Genomic DNA, 15,286 nt, shown 5'->3' on the forward strand with positions numbered 1-15,286 from the left:
AAGATCATTCATTCACAATGAGTTATTTTCTCAGATGCTTGGGAAGCATAGGTCATTTTACAACTGGCTGTTATATTTACAAGGCCAGAACGTCTCTCTACAAATTGAGAACAGTGTCCTGACCATCCTTGATAAATGGCAGATGTAAACTGAGTTAACCTTTAGGAGACAGAGATATGTGACCTCTGGGTCAGACACTGTCTCTGTTATGGGAAACTGGCGCCACCAGAGGAGAGGCATAAGATTCCAGTTTACACCCAGAGGTACCAGGAGACAGTGGATAAATACAAAGTTTTAATTAATGAGCTCTGATAATGAAGGTTGTAAAGTATGGCAGTCAGTATCTGAAGATTTACCTGAAAACAGTGTGAAAGGCTTTTCTTCTAAGTTCTCAGCCCAAGAACCAGTTAATCCTAATTTATTAACTTTCTAGTATTACAAACAGCCCCTTTTCTGACTAATTGCTAAAGATATCTGTTTTCTCGCAATTAGTGACTTTTATTGTAATCTCCCCTGAAACATATTTCAGGATGGCTGCCTAATTACTCACTGACATTAGCATTCACTCCCCTCTTTAGGGTCTCCACTTACCAAACTAAGGGTCAGGGCAAGGTTGTAAAACTTCTCTTGTTCAGAGATAATGCCTGGTGCCCCTACTGTAAAAAGTGGGTTTAGAAACCGGCCTTTTGCCACTGCCTAACAAACACCATCTCTGGCTGTGGTCTCAGCTAGCTGATAAGCTTCTGTGCCCTGCAGTGTTTTATTTTTATTTCTTATTTTTAAGTTTGCTTCTGGTTTTCCTAGAATCTGGTTTCTGATCCTAGGAAATAAGTTTGCTTCTGGTTTATTAGACTTGGTGGTGTCTCATCTTTGTGCGAACCCCCTGGACCCAACATCTCCTTTTCCTCCTGGATGCAAAGTAGCTAGCTAGTTTGTATAGTTTACCAAGCTAGTTGGATAGAGTAACTTCCTGTCCCACAGGGGAAAGGATGCCCAGAATATTAACAACTAGAGAGAGTTTTAAAGTTACAAAAGAAGATGCTTGTTCTGTGGATTCATGCTGAGGTCAGGTGAAATGAACGTACTTTTAACACAGCTTTCACAGGGATTTTCAATAGAAAAAAGAAAAGCAGGAACCAGATCACAAACAAGGTGATAGGTCTTGCCAGGTGGTGGTGGTACACTCCTTTAATGAAAGTTCTCAGTGGGGAGGTAAGAAGGAGGCAGATGCAGGCAGATCTCTGTGAGTTGGAGGGCAGCCTGTTCTACAAGAGCTAGTTCCAGGGCAGGTTTCAAAGCTATAGAGAAACCTTGTCTCGAAAAAGAAAAGATAGGTCTTTCCCACATTGTAAACCTGGATGATGGCTACATTGCTTTATGGGTTTTTTTTCCCCTAAAATTCAAAGCAACCTCCAGGCAAATGAATAATAATAAAGAGGGTAGTATTCATGAAACTCTGAATACATAGAGAATAATGGAGCTAGGAAAGATGTCTTCATGAGCACTATTGTTAGCTAGCATGTCTCCCTCCAAGGTCAGGTGAATAAAATATACAACTGCAGTTTTCAAGATTCTCTACATGAACAGGATTGGTAGAATGAATCTCACCATTTAAGTAGGAAGTGGGCTTATTAGAATGTCTCACAAGCTGTAGTCCTGGTCACCTAAAAATAGGTGCCTACCAATGGCAATTGAAGAATCCAGTAGATTACTACTCAGCCTCTTGTCTAAGATCAAGTGACGAATTCAGTTGTTTTCTGTCCATGAGGCTCAATGTCTAAGTTGGTTTTCAGCATACACCAAAATTCCAAAGTAGTGGACTCTAATGCTAGAAAAGGAATGAGCTTGGTAGGCTAAAAAAATGGTGCTCATGAAGACATTCCTTCTAGCTCCATTATTCTTACGTATTCACATTTCCATGAACACTGATCTTTTCATTATTATACATTTTCCTGGAGTTTGCATCGAGTTTCAGTAATAAAACTGGTAAAGCAAAGGAGCCATCATCCAGCCTTTTGATGGGGGAAAGATCTATAATTTGTTTCAGATCTGGTTCCTGCTTTTCTTTTTTCTGTTGTGTGAAATATCTGTGAAAACCTTGTAAAAGTATCTTCAGTTCATCCAACCTCAGCAAGAAGCATGAACAATCATCTCCTTTTATGACCTTAAAATTCTCTTTAGTTGTTAATATTCTGGGCATTCTTCCCCCTGTGGGACAGGGAATACCTGCACTCACCTAGCACAGCACAGTACACAGTACAAGCCAGCTAGCCACATTGTGTCCTGGAGGAAAAAGGGTAAGTTCCTCAGGAGTGCAAGATTTTGAAGGCATCTGCTTTTATAGCCAGGGGCAAGTGCTATTGAAAAGCATATCTCTGCCAGTCAAGAAAAGATCTTTGACTCAGGTGGATGGAATGACCAGAAACCTATGTGCTGTCTCTTTAAGTATACTTCAGCCCTGTGGGAGGTGTTCTTGTCACTCAGGCCGCACTAGCCAATCAGGCCCTCCAGGTGACCTGCCAGTCAGAACTCTTGCCGGCCTCTTCCGGGCATCTGCATTCTGTCTCGATTTTGCCGAGGAGCTGGCATCGGTGGTTTCCTGTGTTGCAGTGAAGTTGCTGCTGCTGGGAGATGATGAACTGAGAGCTTTGGCGAGCTGAGAAATGACAGCATGGTGAGCGGAGGAATGCTGACTCCAGATGGGGAGGAGCAGAGGGTGAGGTGCGGGAGACAGGATGTTGTGTTCTTCCTGGATCCATGTGGGAACGTGCCGCCAGATTCGCTGCCTTGTGATGTCCCATGCGGTCCTGTTAATTCTTAGACCTAGGGACAGAACTCTGAACAACTTTGTGCTTTTGGCTTAATCCGCTTAGAGAATTGGGAACAGGGTGCTGTGTCTACAAACATCTTTCTTGTCAACTTCAGTATGCAAAAGTAGAAGAAGCCTAGTTTCTCCAGTATCTTCTCGATATTGAGCACTTTGCATTTAACATTATGTTAAATTTAACTATGTGGACGACATCAAGGCATCTCACCTGTTGGGTAGCACTGCACTTCTAAGCTGCAACGTAGAAGAGTAGAATTGCTGATACAAAGGATTTGCCAATGCCTTGGACATAGTTCAGTCTCAAAGTAGAATTTAACCGAGGGAGGACTGCCTCTAAAACACACAAAAGATAAATGTGTTTTAATCAGAGCTGTTAGAGATTAGAATGTTAGGGTACACATTATTCAATTGGATTGTCCAGATACTTGGCTCCAAACCATTACAAAGAAGCCACCACTTATTTAAAACCAGACACTAGGCACATCACCATATCAAAGAACAACCTCTATTAAACCTTTCAAAGAGGCATTAAAGGTTGGCACCCTACGTGTGTGAAGTCATTTCTCAATGGAAAGGCATATTATTTCTAGAATGGCTGCATTTCCATCCTGTTAGAAAAATCATTTCTGAGACAAGTTCTCTTATGTTGACTCAGGTGGCCTTAGTCTGCTGCTGTCCAGGGCAACAAATCCCTAGTCTCTGGAGTACATGACCATAAAGTCTGTCTCAAGTTTAAAAAATAGTTTTACAGTTGACAACTACATCATACTTGCATTCTCCTTGCTTCCTCCAAGCCCTAATATGCCTGGATTGTTTTGTAATTCCTGGTCTGTCTTTCTTTAACAACAGTTACAAAGTAACCATAGTTACACAGTAACAGTAGCTACTTTATGAATGTGACCTGTGTTTTTAGGATTAATTAGATTATTGCTTCATCAGGCATCTTAAAAATATGCTCAGTTAACAGAATTGGGTAATTAAGACACCCAAATATAGGTTACAGAATGGATTAGTAACTTTAAATTTTTTAATGCTAATGGAAAGGAAATAGCTGTGGGGAGACACTGGATAATAAAAAACCCTCCTGAGTTAAATCAACCTCTTTACTTTAAAGATATGTTGAGCTCAGTATAAAAAAGCAGGATATGTGTTAAATCGGGGAATAAAGATATAGAGACCATAAAAGTTGTTAGGAGTATTTTCCTAATGTGAGCTCTCTGCCGATGCAAAATTCCAATCAACTCAAATCAAAACAAGCCAAATTAAAAAATAAGTCCAGGTTTAATGGGAGTTCTGCACTCTCAGTTGGTCCCAAGCGGTCACGAACGTGACCACTGGGAGGAAGGGAAAAAGACCACATTTTCCACTTTTGGGAGTTCACTTAAATATTCTGTGGAAGTAGTTCTGCGTACTCCACAGGAAGTAGCCAGATTTGAGTCTACATCTTTTTTTCCAAAGAGAACCTAAATGTTTTTCATATTTACCACTTCAATTTTCTGTCACCCCTATATCCAAAGTGTCTAAAATGTTAAGTTGGGAGCTTAAGCCCCAGCCCTTGCTATTCTAGCCATCTGACCCAGATAGTTAGCACTCTGGACCTGGCCAGCTGGGATTTGGGGGATGTAGACTCAAATCTGGCCACTTCCTGTGGGCACAGGGCATCATGAGAATGGGGAGAGCTAGGTGTCCACATTCAGCAAAAGGTATGGCTGGAGAGGCATCCCAAGTACTTAACTCCCAGATATGTCAAGCATCTGTTCCTTGGGGGTGGTGAGAGACAGGTGTCTAGGAAAAAATTGTTATCACCAAAGATGAGTGTGTCAGAATAAGGAGTAGGTAGGTGATGTAGTGGAGCGTAGGCTGCATCCCTGGCCCGGCTAGCTTATACCCAAAAAAACCACACAGAAATCTGTATTTATTAAATCACTGCCTGGCCCATTAGTTCTAGCCTCTTATTGGGTAACTCTCACATCTTGATTTAACCCATTTCTAATAAGCTGTATGTCACCATGAGCTCATGGCTTACCGGGAAAGATTCAGCATGTCTGACCTAGCAGCTTCATGGCAGGTGGCACTCTCTGACTCTGCTTTCTTCCTTTCAGAATTCTGTTCTGTCTTCCCCACCTACCTGAGTTTGCCCTATCAACTAGGCCAAGGCAGTCTCTTTAACCAATGAAAGTAACACAGACAGGAGACCCTCCTACACCAGGTAGGCTTTCATTTGTCAAAGCATGGTGGGATGGTCTTCAAGGTTCCTGCTACACCAGAGAGTCTGCAAGACTTTCTGAAAGTCACAGAGGAAAGTAACTGATAAAATTTGCCAGTAAAAGCTGGGACAGTCCTTCAAATTTCCTGCTTCACTGAAAGGTCTGTCAGATACTCTAGGCCTGTAGGTTAAAGATTGATGGCCCACGGTTGCCGAGGAAATACAAGTGACTATCCAGGCAGTCAGAATTCTCTGATATCAGGTAATATTACATCCTTCTGGGATCTGTGATGGAGCAGAAGACTGAACAATTAGATTTATAGCTTTCCTTACTTATGATGGAAAGTAAATTAGGTGAAAAAGTTTTGAATTACTAAAATAGGGTAGGTAATAGAGTATTTTCTCTAAACTTGCTAAATACAAAAGTAATGAATATTTTAAATATGATTAAGTATCTTGATAAATGGATTGTTGTATGTAGTTTAGTGAAAAAGTCCAAACCATTCATTTTAGTTTAGGCACAATGTGGAATTGTTGTGGAATATTAGATGTGTTGTGTTTGTGTATGCTGTGGAATATTTGTATGAGAGGATTTCTTGAATTCCTTTATTTTGCATTTGTTTAACTCTGTGTAGCTGTGTGACTTTGCCTGTTGAAAATACTTGATTGGTCTAATAAATATCTGAATAGCCTATCGGTATGTAAAATTGGGATAGGTGTGGCTGTTGTTCAGCAAGAATAAGTAGAAAGAGAAAGAGAGAAGTATCCAGGAGCAAGACAAGGAGAGACAGACATCAGGGTCTAGTCACCCAGTTATGCAGATTAATAAGTACATAAAGGTATATAGAATAAAGAAAGATAAAAGCCCAGAGGCAAAAGATAGATGGTACAATTTAAGTTGACAAAAGCCATGTAAAAAGAATCCAAGCTAAGGCTTGGCATTCATAGGTAAGAATAAACCTCCATGTGATTTATTTAGAAATCTAGTGGTACGCCTCTTAAAGTGCCAAAGATTAAAAAAAATGAAGTAAATGATGAAGCATCCTTTGTGCATATGCCCAAGAGTGGTATAGCAGTATCTCGAGGTAGATCTATTCTCAATTTTCTGATGAACTGCCATTTTGATTTTCATAATAGCTGTATAAGTCTGTAAAATTTATTTCCCAAACAGGAACCAGAGTGAAGCACTTAAAGTATTGCTCAGTTCATGCTATTCTAAGGTATAAGAGTCCTTCAGGGACTGTGACTTGAAATTCCTAGGACTGCTCTTACTACCCTGAATGGACTTTTTTGTTTTTATTTTGTTTTCTAGCTCAGCAGGCCACTATTCATGGTAGTTTTCCTGCCAGCTTCTGAGAGATGTGGTTATATGCCACGTACTTTTCTGAATTCTTACGTTAGCTTCAGAATCTAAGAGCCATGTTACTCCTTCTTTTAGGGTTAGTAAGAAATGTGTTTCAGCCAATGAGAGGTATGTGACAGGTGCTGCAGAGACTGAGGACATTTGATGACATCAATTGTGCCATGCACATGTTTGGGGTATTGATATGGGTTATATTTTTTTAAAGTGGAATAATGGTAACCAAACATGGCTCCTTGTTAAGATTGCAAGAAGAGCTTACTACAGCTTACTGAATGATATCCACATTACTTTGAATAATAACAGATAGCAGTCAGAGCCTAGCAAATGGAATACTAAAAGAAAAAGATTTAATGTAGGTATTTGTAATTTGTAGCTCCAGAGAGTTTCACAGAAGCAGGACCTCTTTACTAGGCATCATGTAAAAATTTCTCATATTAGTATATGCATTCTGTATTCTTTTTAAAATGTGAGGATTTCCCCATCACCTGCTTATGCTAATAGATTGTATTATAGCTCTTATGCATTTTAAACTGCATCTTTGTCCTGGGGCAAAGGCCTCTAGTTAATGTTTTGTACTAAAGAAGTATCATACTGATGTTAGCAAATGTATACACCAGTGAATATACTAAATTTTGGTGATTCTAGCCACTGTTTCTTTGGATTTATTTTCTTTTTTAAAAATGATTTATTTATTCTTATTTTATGTTCATTGGTGTTTCTGTATGTGTGTCTGTGCGAAGGTGTCATATTTCCTGGAACTGGATTTACAGACAGTTGTGAGCTGCCATGTGAGTGCTAGGAATTGATCCTGGGTTCTCTGGAAGGACCGGCAGTGCTCCCTACCTCTGAGCCATCTCTCCATCCCCTGGGTTTAATTTCAATACTAAAATCTTGCCATTTATAAAGTTGACCTAAAATATTTTGGTAATAAACCTGAGTTAGCTTTTGCATGTTTGGAAAACAATCATACAAGTATATTTGCACTGACTTCATGTGCCAGTAATTGTTTTTAATACTTTGACTACATGTATTTGTGAGCTCTTGAGATGATTCATCCCATCAATGCACACTGACATACATGTACAATAAATTTGTTCCAATGGTAGAGAGAATCAGTTCTTAAAACTTGTACATTGGCCTTTACATATGAGGTATAGCATGTTCCAGGATTCACACATCAAATACACACACAAATCTCATACATACACTTCTCTCTCAGATGCACGTTACTAACACATATACAGAATACCCATAAACATTCACCTCACACTAAATCACAAACACTACTCAAAGAGAAACACACACAAGCGTAATCATATAGCATATACACATACTCACACATGTACACAAATATAAACAAATATAAGGACACACAACATATACACACTCATCACAAATATACATACCTACACACAAACACACACACAAACACACACATATACTTCCACAAAGAAACTTTCCAAACCAGTGTTAGCCTTTAAAGAACACTCAGTATATGTATGGTGAATATATTTACACAGGACTGGATTTTTTCTTCCATTTGTTATATTTTATTTGTATGAGCTAGCAGCATGTTCTGAAAAGTTCTGACCTCCTAGAACTAGTCTGTTCTGGGCGACTGGATAAATAAAATAAATATTTGCAGACTATGACTCAGCAGAATCATTTTGAGCCTTTATCAATACCATAATATATTGTAACAGTTGAATACTATGATATTTTGAAGACTCAGACATAAGTTATAAAGATTTTTAATGTTTTGATGTAATGAAAATAGACTTTGATTTGATTTTTGGACACATTCTTTGTAGTCCAGTCTGTCATGGAAATTGCATGTAGTTCAACCTGGCCTTGAACTCACAGACAGATCCTAATGCCAAGTGCTGGTAATGAGGGCATGAACCAGCATGCTTATCCTTTGTTTTAGGTTCTTTGAAATAGTGGTGATATGTAACCTTGGAGGGCCTGGCATTGTTGAGAGGAACAGGCTGGCTTCAAACTCAGAGATTTGCCTGCCTCTGATTCCATAACCCTGGGATTATAGTATGATCTGCCACATCTGACTGAGATCATTTTAGTATGACCACTAAATATCAATGCTTGTTGTGCTATGAAAAAATAGAATAACATGTGGTCTAAAAATTTTTTGTCATAATTACTTATTTTGCTCCCTAGTCTTTAGTAGGGGTGGGTGGCCTTAACTTCCATATGCACCCAAGGATGACCCTGTCTTGATGCTCTTATCCTCACACAATCACTGTCCAGCTCATGATTTCTGTATGTAAAATGTGACAGTGTTGCATTTTTTTTCATACTGCATTGGTTTATATTCAGAGTTGAAGGATGCTCTTGATTTTCCTTAGATCTATGTGATTTCTGCTTGTTTTTGGTCCTTCATGGCCCACATCTACAGAAAATAGTACTAAGTCATCATTATTACTTGACTTTCCTTTTGAAAATTTTATTTGCTTTTACAACAATGATTTTGGGATATCTTTTATTTTCCATTATTCTAGGTAATTTTTACATTGGGAGTGAAACCCAGCAGGGCTTCTGCTAGCAGTTCTTCTACCATTGAGCTGCTCCCTCCCTAGAAATACTTGTTTAGGGGCTGGAAAGATGGCTCAGTGGTTGAGAGCATTGCCTGCTCTTCCAAAGGTTCTGAATTCAATTCCTGGTAACCACATGGTGGCTCACAACCATCTGCAATTAGGTCTGGTGCCCTCTTCTGGCCTGCAGACATACACACAGGCAGAATATTGTATACATAATAAATAAATAAATATTTTTAGAAAGAATCAATAAAAATCTAATAAAAATGGGGGGAGCAAATGCCATAACCACCACAACAAAATTAGAAATACTTGTGTAATACTGGAAAATGTGTTTTCTTCACTATTGTTTCAGTAAATAGATCAAGTGTTTGCTTAAAAATTATTTGTATTGTTTTTTAGTTCACTGTGGCTTTTCTCACAGTAGGGTAGTTGTCTTTTTAGATTACTTCATTTCTTAATTTTTAAGGTTTTTTATTCATGTATCTTACCTTTCAATAAAGACTGAAGCTTTTCTTATGGATGCTATCATGTCTGTACTTAAGAAAATATATTACTTTTTGTCACAAAGTCAACAAAATATCTTAGCTAAATAATATTTACATTGTTGTTAAACTTCTATTGAATAAAGTAACTGCTATATTTGAGTTAACTTTTCTCAGTAACATTCCTGGAATTCATTTTTGTAACCCCAGCTATTCTGAAACTTGGGGTAATCCTGCTAACTTCTAAGAGCTGGGATTATACGTCATTACCTGGAAAATATCATTTTTCTTCCAGTTATTTCTTACCTTGTATATGTCTAAATAAATGATTGTGTATTGTAACAGATGTGAAATCTGTTAAGAAATGTAACTCTTGCTTATAACTAGACAGTCATTAGGAAGGATGTTTCCTATTCTTCAGTTGGAAGATAGATTTTTTGAGTTCAGATTAGTTTAATTCAAGATACATTTTCAGACTTATGAAAGCATGAAGACATTACCTATATTTAAGTGAAGCTATTAGTACTTTTCTATAACAGCTATAATGTACCAAGAAGGTCAAGACCATTGCAAATTAAGGAATACAATTTTGTTGCAGTTCTGGAGTAGGTTCTTCTAGGCCCCTGAGAACACATTGTTGTCCATGTAGGGAAAATCTAGTGCCTTGTGTTTTCACAACATTAGACTTGCTTAGCCAGCTTGGTTTTTAGGATCAGTTTGGTGTTTGCCATGGATTCAGGGGCCCTGGGCTAAAAATGAGGTGTACACAAGATTAAACATAGCCAGAAATCTGGGGTTTCCATGTGCATATTTCAGTAGCTATTTATGGAATCCTGTTGTCTACATGTATGTCTGTGTACCACTTGCATTTCTCTTACCTAGTGAGTGAATCCCTGCAAATGGAATTAAAGATGGTTGTTGGTTTCTCTGTGGATGTTGGAAATTATTCCACACCCCTTAGAAAAGGAATCAGTGCTCTTTATTGTTGGGATTTTGCTCCTCTTCCTCAATATTTTGCCCGTCACAGATTTGTTTAATCTTGTCTGTGATGATATTATTGCTATTGTTTGTTTAGTTTAGTATTTTGAGACAGGCTTTCAGGTAGCCCAGACTAATTGTGACCTCCTGTGAATCCTTGAACTTCTGATCCTTCTAAGTTTCCAGAATTGCTGGGATTCGAAGTGTACACCACTACCACAGCTGCTACACATGTTTTTGGTGATGTGAATGCAGGGCAAATTCTCCACCAACTAGGCAAGCTGCATCCACAGCACCTATTATGTTGTCTTTTCATTGAAATATGGTAAACCAAGTTGTCTTCTATTTCATCATATTTTCATTGAGTTCACTGATTTCAGTAGTTAGACCTGTCCTTAGTGACAAATGAATTAGTTTTTATTTGAGTGAATGTTAGAGGCTCTTAAATGGATTCCTTTGAAGGAATACAAAATATTTCAAAAACTCATGTCACTATTCATGCTGTCATGCATTTGTAGTTTTCTACTCCTGTTTGAATCTTAATTTTGTAATAATGCTTCTGAAAATCAGCCCACTGTCACATTTCCAGTACTTTCCTGTCAGCTTTTTGTAAAATTTCCAGTTTAAGCAACTATCATTTAGTTAATAGATGTGCTGATAGTTCATCTGTATTTTAATAAATAAAACTTGCCTGAAGATCAGAGAGTAAAGCAGTTGCACTGATCAGCCATACTGACCATGTAGTGGTGGCACACTCCTTTTTTCCCCATAACCCCACTAGTTTGCCATAGAAATCAGGCAGTAGTTGTGCACACTGACTTGAATTCAATGAGATTTCCTTTGCTTTACTGCCATATTCAGCTATTTTCACAGGGATCAATTGATGACACCCAAAATTAGTAAAAGAGACATAGTCTGAATTTCTGGACCTCTGCTTTGATTAACCTGAGACAATTCAGCGCATTTAAAAAACATGATTTCAGGATAAGTAAATACAAGTCAAAGTTGAAATTTCATTTTGAGAAAGGGCTTCTTTATCTATCTATGGCTATTCTTGAACTCATACTATAGATGAGGTTAGCTTCAAATTCCCAGAAATCTGCCTGCCTCTGCTGCCCTAGTATTGGAATAAAAGTCATGTGCCACATTGTCCAATTGCAACTTTCTTATTTAATTACTTATGTATATTTGTGTGCATGTGATCATTTATGTGCAGAATAGTATGCATTTTTTGTTGTGCTTTTGGTATAAAATTCAGAGCACAATTTCGGCTGTTGGTCCTTTTCCATGTTTGAGCGAGGGTCTCTAGTTTGCTATCAGATATAAAGAGACTTGCAGAATTTCTGTTGTCTGCTCTGTATCTGTCCTTAAAAGCTTTGGGTTGTAGGCATGTACTGGTGCTGACGTAAGGGACAGGAGTAAGCCCATACTCTAAACATTTTATATACTTTGACCTCAAACATGGCTCATTGATATTTGAGATATCACTAAAAAAGCAAGGTTTTCTTTCTGTCTGCTCAGAAAATTTTATTAATTTTGTTTGATGGTTGATATTGATTTTCAACATGATAAGACCTAGATTCAGGCAAGGGTGACTCTTCTAGGCCCACATTTGAGGGCTTACCTAGATCATGTTATTCTCTGGGGTGTGCTTATGACTGATTAGCTTGTATATTAAGTTCCTTGAGATGAGAAGTCCCTTATTCCTTCCAGGATTGATAGCACTATTACATTAAATGATCTAGGTACTGGATTTTGTAATAAGGACCAGGGCCATTTATCATTCTCTGCCTCTGGACTGTGAATACAGTATGATTATGTTAATAGTAGAATCAACAACAATCAGGTTGAAAAAATAGAAACTACCCTTGCTTGCTATCTGGTAAGAGCACAAACTATCCAAGAGTTTTCTTGGGATTCTTCTGCCTTGGGTTTTCATGGACAATCCAAGATTTAAGGGTTCATGGAGCACTGATGACCTTTAAACAGACTTGAAACACCTGCAGAGAGGACACTAATTACAGTGAACTCCTGAAGGTAGAAGTATTTTATATCCTAGATTATTAATAGAATCTCCTCTCTGTATTTTCACTTTTTTCAGAAGTAACCTGTAATCCCCAATGAGGCAAAAATTTCTTACTTCATCAAACATTTTCTCTAAAGTATGTACATTTGATTCAATTCACAACATTCTGTATGACCTTGAAAACATACCTAACATGAATATAATTTCAATGGTAATAGGGGACTAAGTACTAACATGCATTTCTATATGTCCTAATTAGTTGGTAATAGTAACTTTCAATAACTAGAAATTCTCATTACATTGTAAAGTGAGTTGTATTTGGTAAAATATCTTGGACAAGAATATAAATGTATGGACAGCGTGTTTCAACAAAAATAATCTCAAGTTTTTATCAACTATAAACATCCATATCAATTTAAAATATTTAAAATAAGTAGTTGTTTTTTAAAAGTTGATTCAACAATCTCCCCTTTTATCTTATAATATCTTTGTCCTCCTTTATTCTTTGTAAAGTAGATTCAATAATCTACACGCTTATCCTATCATTTCATTGGGGGCCTGTTTTAGGCGGATGTTTCTGCCCCACCAGAAACTCACAAGCATGTAGCAGCTGCTTCACAAACAACTGACCCAGGAGCTTAATACTAGTTACAAATGGTAGCTTAGGTTTATTACTAACTAGCTCTTGAACTGAAATTTACCTATAATTTTTACTTATGTTTATCCATTTAGTTTGTTAACTTCTCTCAGTATGGCATTCTCCACGTGCACCTGACTCCACCTTCTCCTGCCTAGCATCCTCAGTTTGGATTTCCAGCCTGACTTTCTGCACAGTCTGTGCCTAAATCAGTGTTTTATCAAACCAGTTCAAATGACAATTTTTTTTTACAGTGTACAAGAGGCTTATACCACAGCAATACCCCAAAGATAAGTATTTGCTAACAAGGCCTACTAGAGATTAAGTTGCTAGGATGCATGTTGGTTATCTAGGATCATCTAGACATATGGCTCAAACCATTTCAAAGGAGGCATTATTGGTTTACAACTGCCCACAAGGTCCATCTCCATATTAAAGAACCAGCCTCTATCAAGCTGCTCATGGAGGCATTACAGGGTCAAAACCAACATTCAAGCCTGGTGCACCATAGATTCACTTTTCTTTTTGAGAAAAGCAGAGTACTGATAGATGGACAAGGTAACAAGTATTTGTAAAGGAAAACATTGTTATGTTGAGGAATGGCCCTATCAAGAAGATTTTCACTTTAGACCCTCACACAAAGAAAAGGGATATCCTTGGCAGAGTCAGAAGTAGCCTGGAACTTGAGCCTTGGGAGCCACCACTTCACTTAGAGCCTGAGGTGTGAGAATATAAAAGATCTCTCTGTCTGTGTCTCTCTGTCTCTCTGTCTCTCTGTCTCTCTCTGTCTCTCTGTCTCTCTGTCTCTCTGTCTCTCTCTCTCTCTCTCTCTCTCTCTGTCTCTCTCTGTTCCGGCCCAGCATGTTTGTGCAGGGATTGTTTCAGATCTTGAAAATCAAATTCTTCCTACCTAATGGGGCTACATGTATCAGTCCCACTGACAACTATGGGCTTAGTCAGTAATGTTCTTATATTTTTCGTTGTGAGCCTAGCCTCTAATGGCTGAGCCATCTCTCCAGCCCTGTATTGTTCTTGAAAATACCTGTGTTCTCCTTATACAGCTTTGCTTGATTACCCTCGTCCTGAGATTTGGGCATTATATGATACTCTCTACTGACTTCATAGAGGTCCCCCATTTCCTTCCTGGAAGGTAGTATACAAGGTGGTCTCATTTTTATTTTTAAACTATTTTCATGATTTATTCAACTTTATTTCATATTTGTTGGTGTGCAGGTATCAGATCCTCTGGAACTGAATTTACATGCAGTTGTGAGCTGCAATGTGTGTGCTGGAAGTCAACTCAGGTGCTCTCAAAGAACAGCCATTGAGGTTAACCACTGAGCCATCATTCCAGCCCAATGTTACTCTTCTTAAGAAAATAACTTGGAATGAGACATAGTTTCTGCAAGACTCTCCAAAAAAGTTTTGATTTCTTTTCTACCTTATATTTTTCTTATTTTCCTCATCCTGTGGACCTCTGTCTCTCAATCCTGTCACTGAAGACACTTCTGCTGGTTAAGGTCACCAGTGTATGTAGGAAATATTTCCAGGAATATTTTACCTTGCAAGTCTCCCTTCTGCCTAAGTGGGTAGACTCACATTCTTCTGTCCCTATTTAAAGTGTTCAGAGCATGGAGCATGAACCTAAAAGATGCAAGGATGACAACACGTGGAATGCAGAATCTCTTCTAGCCTGGCTGCGCTTTGAGCTGTAGCCAGAGATGGGTGTAACATATAATTAAAGAGATTTTTCTTTATTAATCTCTCAAATGAGTAGAGTGAATTCTCTCTGGGGAAGACCTATCAGTTCTACACAGCCATATTTTCAGGCTTTTAGAAATTCCTTTCTGAGACTAGCTATCTTACCCTGACATAAGTGACTTTGGTCCCAGTCTTTTCCTCTCCAGGGCAATGACATTGTTGTGCTGTATGACACCTTCAAAATCTTAAATTAAATGAGTGTAGCACCTCAGTTTCAAAGCTGAGTCATGAAGTCCTGTGTTAAAGGAAGCAAGCCTCTGGTCACTGCTAGCAAGCAAAACCCACCAAAGAGAAGGCAGTTACAAAGACGCTGTATTTGTCTATGTTTTCAGTTGTTTAGAACTTTTTCCAAATTATTTTAGATTTTATGTGAAAATTTTGGCTACACATTGGAATGCCATTTGTCAAGAGATAATTACTTTCCTAACTGCCAGCACATGATTACCACATA

The 15,286-nt window shown here is 38.2% G+C and overlaps 1 long non-coding RNA gene across 1 annotated transcript in view; it reads left to right on the plus strand.

The window, feature by feature from the left end:
• Positions 1–2,538: 2,538 nt before the first annotated feature.
• The window catches only part of LOC148117645 (uncharacterized), a 28,821-nt gene continuing 16,073 nt past the window's right edge, over positions 2,539–15,286 (plus strand). Inside the window, exon 1 of the long non-coding RNA XR_015736799.1 lies at positions 2,539–2,674. This is a non-coding gene — a long non-coding RNA (uncharacterized LOC148117645). The remainder of the gene's footprint in view (positions 2,675–15,286) is intronic.

The sequence above is a fragment of the Myodes glareolus genome, chromosome 27, assembly GCF_982192425.1.
Source record: "Myodes glareolus chromosome 27, mMyoGla1.1, whole genome shotgun sequence".
Classification (NCBI taxonomy): Eukaryota; Metazoa; Chordata; class Mammalia; order Rodentia; family Cricetidae; genus Myodes; species Myodes glareolus.